At 34.2% G+C, this 11,618-nt stretch overlaps 1 pseudogene; it reads left to right on the forward strand.

Annotated features, from left to right (window-relative positions):
• Positions 1-795: 795 nt before the first annotated feature.
• LOC123235680 lies at positions 796-1,608 on the forward strand (annotated as a pseudogene).
• The last annotated feature ends 10,010 nt before the right edge of the window (positions 1,609-11,618 follow it).

Raw genomic sequence — 11,618 nt, forward strand, 5'->3', positions numbered from 1 at the left:
ATTAATGAATGATTATAAATATATATATATATATGTATGTATATATATATAATTAATAATTATGTGTTAATCATATAATAAAAATTCTGAGGACCAATCTGGAATCATGCCTAAGATGTCAGAAAACTGTGCTCCCCCAGCAATATCACTACTGGGTCTATACCTCAAAGAGATCAAAGATGGGGAAAAAGATCTATTTGTACAAAAATATTTATAGCAGCTCTTGTTGTGGTGGCAAAGAACTAGAAACTGAAGGAAGGTTCATTAATTGGAGAATGGCTGAGCAAGTCTGGGTTTGATCGTAATGGAACACTATTGTGCCATAAGAAATGACAAACAATATGATCATAAAAATCTTGGAATGACTTATATGAAGTGTTGCAAAATGAAATGGGAAGAACCAGGAGAACAATAATGTATAATAATTAACTGTGAATGACTTAATTCATATAAACAAATCAAGGATCCAAGATGACTCCAAGAGATTCATGATGAGAAAGGCTATCCACTGCCATAGGAGGAATAGATAGTGTCTAAATGAAGATGGAGCATACTGTTCTTCACTTTATTTCCTTCATGAATTTTTCTCCACTATAAGTAATATGTCTTGTTTTACAACATGGAAAATATGGGAATATGTTTTTCATGATAGCATATGTATAACCCATATCATGTTACCTGTCTTCTTGGGGAAGGAGAAGAGATGGTAGGAGAGGAGAGAATACGGATTGTAAAATGCCATAAAGCAAGTATTAAAAATTAAATTTATGGCAGCATGAGGGGATCCCAGTGACAATGGCAGTGGGACAGCTAGTAGCTGTTTGTTTGGGCTTCTCCATTGCTCTGAAGGGGCCTGGAAGGTTAGCAGCCTCAATGACCCCCGCCACCAGCCCAAGAAAATTCGTTTAAAATGGTGACTCACTTTTATATTTTTATCTTCAAAGATCTTGCATAATGCTTGGAGCATAGTTTACTTTTAGTTTGTTAAACAAGATTAGAGCCAACATCAATCTCCTCCATCAATATAAATTAATTCATACTACTTTGTCAAGAAAAGGGCTAGAAGAACTTTTTGATGATCCAAAAAATTGGGGAGCAGAAAGAGTCAAATCAGATGTTGCATGGACCCATGAACAGTTAAGGTGCAAGAGTAATGAAGATTTGCATAAGCCTTGGTATGTCCTACTGAAAGAAACATTCTTCTCACATTAGAGCAGGAAATCAAAAGAAAAAGATTGACAATGCCAAGTCCAGAGTGGTTAGAAAAGGTAACAGAGTCCATGGATGGTTTTGATAAAGTTATTCAGGAAAGAAATGATGCTTTGAGACTTCTTCAGTCAAGTCAAGAAAGGCCAAGACCAAGTCACTGGAGGAAAGACATTTTTGGACATATTATCTGGTACAAGTATAAGCATGGCCAATACCCTGGTACCTAAACAAAAGATACAACAGAAAGAAGTACTTTAAAATGCCTTATGTGGATCAGTTTGTCAGACTGAGGCTTGAAAAGTACTTACGTAGTGAAGCCAAGAAGAAAAATTTAAAGAGAAGGAAAGAGAAGATAATTCAAAGAAAATTCCACACATGTCTGCTGAAGCTCAAAACTGATATCTAACCACAGATACAGTGAACTTCTTTACTTTTCCTAGTTCTATTTCATCCTGTAAAATAAAACTTTTTCATTTAATTTAAGACTGCCTGTTAACTCCAAATAAGTGGTAAAAAATTATCTCGATCTTATGAGGTTTGAATATTCCTAATTTTGCCAAATGCCTTTCAGTGTTCTTAATTAAATCTTAAAATGATTTTTTAAATTATTATTAAATTATATTATTATATCTGGAAAAATAAAAATAATTAAATCAAAACAACTCTGAGATTTCATTTCACAGACTGAATTGGTAAAAATGACCCCAAAATGGCAACAGTAAATGTTGGAGGAGTTGTTGGAGAATAGGCACACTAATAGTGGAACTATGAAATGGTACAGCCTTTTTGCAAAGCAATTTGGAATTATGAAAATAAAATGACTGAAATGTACATATGCTTTGAACCAGATATCCAATTATTAGGGTTAATACACAAAGAAATTCATTGATAAGAAGAAAAGAATAACTCTCCATGCACTTCAAAATATTTATAGCAGCCCTTTTTGAGGTAGCTAAGAACTGGAAAAAAATAGACACCTATCACTTGTAAAATGTTACATGAATATAGTGGAATACTACTGTGTTGTAAGAAATAATGTATATGATAAATACAGTGATGCACAGAAAGAGCTATATGAACTGATGAAATAAGCAGAGGGAAGGGATTATATACCCAAAATAAATGAACAAAAAGTAAACATAGCAAATTTTGTTGTTTTCAGTTGTTTAGTTCTGTCCAGCTGTACATGACTTCATAGATGTTTGAATGGCTTGCCATTTCCTTCTCCAATGTCATTACATCTTATAGATGAGGAACTGAGGTGAAGAGGGGTTAAGTATTTGTCCAGGTTTACACAACAAGTAAGTATCTGAGGCCAAATTTTAACTCATATCCTCCTGACTCCAGACCCACTGTGGGGGTATCCTTTGTATCCACTATATACTTAGCTGCTCCCCCAAACCATTTTTTGTTGTTCAGTTGTTTCAATCACGTCTGACTCTTTTATGACTTCATTTGGGGTTTTGTTGGCAAATATACTTCATCTTATTTTAAAGATAAGGAAACTGAGGCAAACAGTTAAGTGACTTGACAAAGATCATATAGCTAGTAAGTGTATGTGGTGAGGCCAGATTTGAACTCAGAAAAAAAAAACTAACTCCAGGCTCACTCTATCCATTTTACCACAAAGCTGCCCATAGCAAAATTATAAAGATAAAATGGGACTCAAATAGAAGATACTTCCAGCCTATAAATGATTATACTTGTGTCCTTTTACTTATTTATTATTAACTCCCAATGAAAAGATGCCTAACAAGGGTCAGCCTCTGAGTCTTGTATGTTCCTGTTCTGGGATTAGATGCAAGGAACTACTCTCTCTACAACCTTTCCCACTGCTTTTTGGAGATTTTCAAAGAAATAGACCATGGTAATTTGAATGAATCAGCTCAAGTACTATGAAGAAAGGAGATGCAAATAAAAATTGAATAGGGGCAAGAATGTCTTTCTAAACTCCAATGGATTCAATATAAGAGGATGAGGGGATGAGGAGTCACATCAATTAGACATTGGTATTGGGAGCAGGTAATTAGATATGTACCCTCCAAGAACTGATCCTGAGTGAAAAACAGAAGTTTTTTAATAGATCAAGAAAAAGGTATTTTCACATCTATCTATAGAGACTAGCTGTAGAGGATGGAACTAAGACACTTAGGTTTAGAAAAAGAGCTTACAGAGACAGAAAGCAATAAAACCACATAAATGGAAAAGAATGATAACTGTCAGTAAAGCTCTAGTGTAGTCCTTAGTCCAGCTCCTCAGGAACTGGTATTATTTTCTGGAAGGAATCAAAAGACTATGATTCAGAAAAAAAAGCACTATGGAAGCAATGAGAAAGGTCCACAACTCCCTCTCTCCCCATTCTGGCAGAGGGATAGTGTGACCAAAGGAGATCTCCTTTAAAAACAAAAGTAACTAGATTCAGAGCATTGTTCTGGAAGAATGAACCCCAGTTTTCCCCTTTGCTAGGGTCCCATTCAAGATAATACTATAAATCACAGAAGGAGTACTGGAAGTTGAGAAAAGGAGGATCTTTTGCCTTTTTAAATGCTCAAGATGAGCATTTTGTTCTCTGTATAAATAAAATTGTTCTGTTTTAAATGTTGGTTAGACTAAGGGTTTGCAATATACACTTGGGAGAATAAATTAAATGATTAGAAAAGCATTAATTAAGCATTTATATGCTAAACACTGTGCAAAAGTACTGGGAATACAAATAAGGGAGAGAGAGAGGGAGAGAGAGAGAGAGAGAGAGAGAGAGAGAGAGAGAGAGAGAGAGAGAGTGTGTGTGTGTGTGTGTGTGTGTGTGTGTGTGTGTGTGTGTGCGTGCGTGCATGTGGAGGGAGAGAGAGAGAGAGAGAGAAAGAGAGAATCTCTGATCTCAAGGAGTTTATGTTTTCAATGGATATGACAACTCATATTATAACAAAGTAATTCACCTTCAATACAGATGCTTCAGAGTAGGTGGCAAGGCCACCTTTAAGGTATACCAGCCATAAAATCATAGATCTCAGAAATCTAAAGGCACAGAAGTGGGGCAAATGATAAGGTTAAGTAGTCTTCTGTTTCATTGAAAAGCTCCTAATTCGAGACTCTCACCTCAACCAGGTGGGATTAACAGCCAACTATGTCACTCTTTCTGTCTAGTTGCTCCAGTGGCATAGAGGTTGCTATAGGATAAGTAAGTACTAACAAAGGATAGTTAGTTACTAACAAAATTAACTATTTATTTAGTTAATATTTACCTAGGCTAATATACTAATATCTTAGGGATGGTTTAGATTAATTTAGTGTAATAGAGAATAGTATTAGATTAGATTAGAGGATAAGATAAGGTATTAATATACATTACAGTGCAAGTACAATAAACATAACAAAATTGCATTTCATGAACAACATATAACATTACAGATCACATATCACAAAATAATGTCTCATAGGGTCAATTGCGTAAGACATATCTCACTGATAGAGTGATTATTCAGTGCCCCATACCTATGTGAAGGGTGGAGTTAGTGAGAACTGTAGAGAAGACAGATGCTGGTCTTTTGACTTCAGTCCTGGAGAGAAAAGATACATGATTCCACACCCTTTTCAAGTCCCTTTATAAGAAAGAGACTCCAGGAAGAAGCCAACGAAATTGAAGTGCCAGCTCCTTCACATGTCAGCTTCTTCCTAACGTAATTCTTTCCTGTTAGAATATTGAAGAAAGTCTAGAGCTGTGTGTCTCCTCTCTGCAAGACAGAAGTCAGAAAACCAGAAACTCTCTCCTCTTTTCTCCAGTTCTCACCAACTATATAAATATGCTCTCAATTCATATGGCCCTATGAACCAAGGTTGCACTTATAAAAAATTATAATTATTTTCAGGAAGACCATTCATTTTGGAGAATAATCTTGAACCATGGCAACAATATACCATTGAGATGTTATAAGCATGGTACATCCCTAATACAGGAAAACTAAGCCATTGTGGAAAGTATAAACAATATTCTCTTTCATGTTCTGTTTAACCAAATATGAAACTTCCATCCATTGCTGTACTGGATTATTTCCAGGTAAAGGGTAAGAGAGTATAAAGGGCATTTTTTAAATTCCCCTGTCTACATAAACAATGAATTTAATAAAATTAATGTATTTCTTTTAAGTGGTGGCTGCTTAAAAATTTATTCTAGCTCTTTGAGGTTGTAAAAGGGAAAAAAATAAATTATCTTCCAGTATTTTATCTAGTACCAAATAATTATAACTATTAATGCCTTTTACTATTATTCAAAATCTCTGAGTGTAATTTCCCCTTTCTCCTTTCTCTTTTTCAAAACATCTCTTTATATTCTTAGCCCTTCTTTCTTCCAGATGAATATTGTTATTATTCTTATGAATTATTCCATTTACATTTTGATCAAGATAGAATTGAGGCTATGGATTAATTTGGATAGCATTGTTAACTTTAGTATTAGTTTGACCTAACCATTTGCAATGAATAACACTCCAATTATTTTGTATTTTTATTGATGTAAAAAAAAAAGATTTTAGAATTGTCTCTTTATTTTGTGTGTCATCAGGTTAATTTATATTTGGTACTGATTTTTATCATTATATTGAGTGGAAAAATGTATCTACATTGTTTTTATTGGTGAGAGAGAAATGCTAAAACTATGGTTTTAATCTTTTTAAAACTACTAATTTTTCTAGTTTTTGTTTATACTTTTGTTTTTTTCTTTTCTTTTTACAGATAAAAGGTTGGTTTATTTTGTTTATTGTCTAGATTTTTTTCTCTTTTTTTACTTAGAATATTTTTCCATGGTTACATGATTCATGATTTCTCCCCACCCCCATCCTACTCTTTCACCCTCCCTCCTGAAGCTGACAAGCAGTTCCACTGGGTTATACGTGTAACATTGTTCAAAACCTATTTCCATATTATTCATATTTGCAGAAGACTGATTCTTCAACAATGATTCTTACTTTTTCTCAATCCTTTTTTCAGATCAATTGTTTTTGCTATATGATTTCTTACATTTTCTTCTGTGTTCTGAGTTTTTTTTCAGTCATTTAATTTTGTTTTAGTATTTAGTTTGCCTCATGGTACTACTGACTGGTCCATTCTAATTTTCAGGGAATGTACTGACTGGGAAAGTTCTGTACTATTTATGCTGAACTCTTTCCAATTTTTTATCATATAGCTCTTGGTTCTTTTCCAATTGTTTAAACTCAAGTACTCTTATTTCATTTATAAAATAATTTCCATCTCTTTTATAAATTCTTCTTTCATATCTTCCAGGAATTATACTTGAGTTTGTGCCCAAGTTGTATTTTTCTCTAAGCCTTTGCTTGTGACTCTTTTGGAATCATTTTCTTATTCTGTGTTCATTCCTTGAATTTCCTTACCATTATAATAGTTTTTTATGGCAAGATTCTTTTTTTATTTGTTTGCTCATTCTTCCAGACTATTTCCTTACTTTGGACTTGATATTAGGACTGGACTCTGACATACTTCTGGAGGAAAAATCTGATCTGTTCCTATTATTTCTTTCTTGAGGTATTAAATGCTATGTTATTCCAGCCTCTCAGAGAAAGCTAAGTATAGGTATCTGAAAGCTTTTAGTGCTCTCAGAGTGCTCTGACCTATTGCAAAGTCTGATTACTGCCCCTCTTGTTTGATTTCTGCCAGTTTCTGAACTCTTTTTGGTCTGAATATAAGTAGAATTTGTTGTTCTCAGCCCCTATCAACCAGCTGCAAAATTCTATTAGTTTAAAGTTGTAAAACTTTAAATTTCCCTTTGGTCTATGATTCCTGCCCTGATTATTTCTCTGCAGACTGGGCTAGATAATGAAGTTAAGACCACACTTGGCTCATGGGGTGGGATACTCCATTGTTTCTGCCTTCTAAAATTCCTCCTTTCTCCTCCTGAGGGCTCAGAGCATTTTTGCCCTTGAAAACCACCTCTGTGAAGGGTCTTCTTCTCAATCTGCCCTGAATCTGTGATCTAGAACTGACTAATGGGCAAAAAATCTGCTTGTTTGCAGCTATAACCACTTGGGTGATCATTATGAGTTTCATGGTGCCTTGGAATAGTTCTTAGATCTTCTCTGGGTGTTAGGATACTCTATAGAACTATGCTCTCTTTCTTTCTTGAGATAGGCTGGACAAATGACTCACTGGCTTTTTATAAATTTTCCCATTAGAATTCAGTCTGATACGTTGTCTAGACCTGTTTGGAGGAGCTTTGTGGAAAGGCATCCAGCTGCACTGCTTCTACCACCTTGGCTCTGTCTCGAGGTAATTCTTAATGAGAAAGAGAAAAAGAGAGAGAGAGAGAGAGAGAGAGAGAGAGAGAGAGAGAGAGAGAGAGAGAGAGAGAGAGAGAGAGAGAGAGATATGAAAATGACAAATGGCCATTTAAAAAATAATCAAGTATAGGTTTGATTGTCACCCACCTACTCAATAAACTTCAGTGACTACCTCTTACCTCTAGAATAAAATATAAAACCATCTGCTTGGCATTCTAAAACCTTTATAATTTAGACTCTACACACACCCCTCCTTTCCAGTCATAAACTTTCTCCCTTACTTACTCTTTAATCTTGCAACACTGGCCTCTTGCTGTTCCACTAACAAGACACTCCTCTCAGCACCAGACATTTTCTCAGTACAGATGCAAAAGCCATCCACAATTTTTCATCCTGTGTACATTATTCCTACCTTCCCTTACATATCTGCAAAGGATCTCTCCTATTGTACCTGATATCTTCCTCTGGGTGTATAACTCAGACAGTCTGTTTTTCCTCATGCCTGTTATATGACTGGCCTACTTCTTTTTATAATCACACATTTCCTGAGTGATAGTCCTTTTGCCACTTCTCATGAGAAAATCAAGTTTGGAAATAAATTGCAGCTACCAGTTTGCAGAATTGATCACTGTTAATTCTTTAGAGATTGTGATATTCTTATATTTTCTACCATGTGAAATTAACAAGAGGAATATTATTGCTGAAACTATAAATTATGCATTTTGGTGTAAATTGATGTCATTTTTATTTAATACTGAAGAATTGCCCAAATGCTACCCAGCTTTCTCTCTTCCACTTTTCTGTTCTGGGAATAACTCATCCTCCATCTACAATATCTATCCCTAACACATACTGTTGTTGAATCATTTTTAGTTATGTCCAACTTTTCATGACCCCATTTGGGGGTTTCTTAGCAAAGATACTGTAATAGTTTGCCCTTTTCACCTTCAGCTCATTTTACAAGTGAAAAAACTGAGGCAAAAGAACCCATGGTTATATAACTAGTAAAGTTAGATTTGAACTCAGGAAGAAGAGTTTTCCTGACTCCAGGCCTGGCACTCTATTCACAATACCATTTAGCTGCCCTCTGGCACTAATGTACTAATTCTGGTGACTAGAGATCTAACCTCTTGTCCTCATCAGTCAATCTGTAAGTTTTTATCAAGTGCCTATCATGGCCCAGATTCTGTGCTAAGTACTGGGGATATGAAGAAAAACAAAAATCAGTCCTTGTTCCCAAGAAGTTCACAGTCTAATTAAAGAGAAACCACAAAAACTTATACAAACAAGATATATGTGGGATAAACAAGAAGTGATCAATGGAAGAAAGGCATCATTATTAAGGCAGATAGGGAAAGATTTCTCAGAAAAATTGGGAATTTAGCTGGGAATTAAAAGAAGTCCAGGAAGCCAGGAGGCAGAACTGAGGAAAGAGTATGACACTTTTCAACCATACATTTTCTGAATGAATTGTTAGGTCAATCTCTTTTAAGTAAAAATAAATTCCATTGCAAAGATTATTTAACATTCCAGGACTTCATATAATCAATTTGATATCTGCAAGCCAGAGCATCTCTCAGATCTCATAATCTTCAGGAAATACATCTTCCATCTGGATCCTTTGCAAGACAATCTGCATAATAGCGGTGAACACCAAAGGTCACCACAGTACTCCATTTTATAATTATCTGATAATCTTAATAATCAGAAAATCACGATTTTTTTCATTATGTCCCTTGATATTCTTGATCTTTTGTTCGTCCAAGTAAACTTTGTTATATGTTTCTTTGTTTCTAATTCAGTAAAAAAGTTTTTGGGTAGTTTGATAGGTATGGCACTAAATTAATTTGGGTAGAATGGTCATTTTTATTATGTTAGCTCGTCCTACAAATGAGCAGTCAATGTTTTTCTGATTGTTTTTAGAATTAGTTTTAATTGTATGGAATTTGTTTTGTAGTTGTGTTGGTATAATTCTTATGTTAGTGTTGGTAGATAGATTCCTAAGTATTTTATATTGTCCAGGGTGATTTTAAATGGTGTTTCTCTTTCTACCTCTTGCTGCTGTGATGTGTTGGAAATATATAGAAATACTGATGATTTATCGGCATTTATTTTGTATCCTGCAAATTTGCTAAAATTGTTGATTATTTCTACAAGTTTCTTAGTTGATTCTCTAGGATTTTTTAAGTAGACCATCCTATCATCTGCAAAGAGTGATAACTTAGTCTCCTCATTGCCTATTTTAATACCTTCAATTTCTTTTTCTTCTCTAATTGCTACTGCTACTGTTTCTAGTACAATGTTAAATTATAGAGGTGATAATGGGCATCCTTGTTTCACACCTCATCTTACTGGAAAGGCTTCTAATTTATATCCATTGCATATGATGCTTGTTGATGGTTTAAGATATATACTGTTTATTATTTTTAGGAAAGGACCTTCTATTCCTATGCTTTCTAGTGTTTTCAGTAGGAATGGGTGCTTTTGCAGGATCTATTGAGATAATAATGTGGTTTTTTGTTGGTTTGTTTATTGATATGGTCAATTATGTGGATGGTTTTCCTAATGTTGAACCATCCTTGTATTTCTGGTGTAAATCCCAAGTGATCATGATAGATAATCCTCTTGATCACTTGCTGGAGTCTTTTTACTAGTATTCTATTTAAGATTTTTGCATCTATGTTCATTAAGGAGATTGGTCTGTAGTTTTCTTTCTCTGTTTTTGATCTCCCTGGCTTTGGAATCAGTACCATATGGTGTCATAAAAGGAATTTGGTAGGACTCCTTCTTTGCTTATTATATCAAATAATTTGTATAGTATTGGGATTAATTGTTCTTTGAATGTTTGATAGAATTCACTTGTGAATTCATCAGCCCTGGCAATTTTTTTCTTAGGGAGTCCTTTGATGGCTTATTCAATTTCTTTTTCTGATATGGGATTATTTAGGTATTTTATTTCTTTTGCTGTTAATATAGGCAATTTATATTTTTGTAAATATTCATACATATCACCTAGATTTCTATATTTATTGCCATGTAATTGGGCAAAACAGTTTTTAATGATTGCCTTAATTTCCCCTTCATTAGAGGTGACGTCTCCCTTTTCATCTTTGATACTGTTAATTTGGTTTTCTTCTTTCCTTTTTTCATTAGATTTACTAGTACTTTGTCTATTTTATCTGTTTTTTCAAAATACTAGCTTCTACTCTTATTTATTAATTCAAAAGTTTTTTATTTTCAATTTTATTAATTTCTTCTTTGATTTTTAGTATTTCTAATTTAGTTTTCATCTGAGGATATTTAATTTGTTCATTTCCTAGTTTTTTAAGTTTCATGTCCAATTCAATAACCTCTGCCCTCCCTAATTTGTTAATCCATGTACTCAGTGATATAAATTTTCCCCTTAGACATGCTTTGGCTGCAACCCAGAGGTTTGGGTAAGATGTCTCATCATTGTAATTGTCTTCAATGAAATTATTAATTGTTTCTCTGATTTGTCCTTTCACTAAATTATTTTGGACAATCATATTATTTAATTTCTAATTAGTTTTTGGTTTGGCTCTCCATGTATTCTTACTAATGACTCTTTTTATTGCATTATGAACTGAGAAGGTTACATTTATTATTTCTGCCTTTTTGCATTTTTTTGCCATGTTTCTATGCCCTATTACATGGTCTATCTTTGTGAATGTTCCATGTGCTGCTGAAAGAAAGTGTATTCTTTTTGTCCCTATTTATTTTTCTCCATATATCTATTAACTCTAATTTTTCTAGGGTTTCATTCACCTCTCTTATCTCTTTCTTATTTATTTTTTGGTTTGATTTATCTAGGTCTGATAAGGGAAGGTTGAGGTCCCCCACTAGTATGGTTTTGCTATCTATTTCATCCTTGGGCTCCACTAGCTTCTCCTTTAGAAATTTGGAAGCTGTACCATTTGGTGCATACATATTGAGTACTGATATTTCTTCATCATTTATACTGCCTTTTATTAGGATGTAGTTACCTTCCCTATCTCGTTTAACCTTATGTATTTTTTCACATTTATTAATATTCATTTTTAACATGGTTACATGATTCATGCTCCTCCTTTCCCCTTCAACCCTCCCCGCGCCCCCCCCTAC

The sequence above is a fragment of the Gracilinanus agilis genome, chromosome 2 (genome assembly GCF_016433145.1).
Source record: "Gracilinanus agilis isolate LMUSP501 chromosome 2, AgileGrace, whole genome shotgun sequence".
Classification (NCBI taxonomy): domain Eukaryota; kingdom Metazoa; phylum Chordata; class Mammalia; order Didelphimorphia; family Didelphidae; genus Gracilinanus; species Gracilinanus agilis.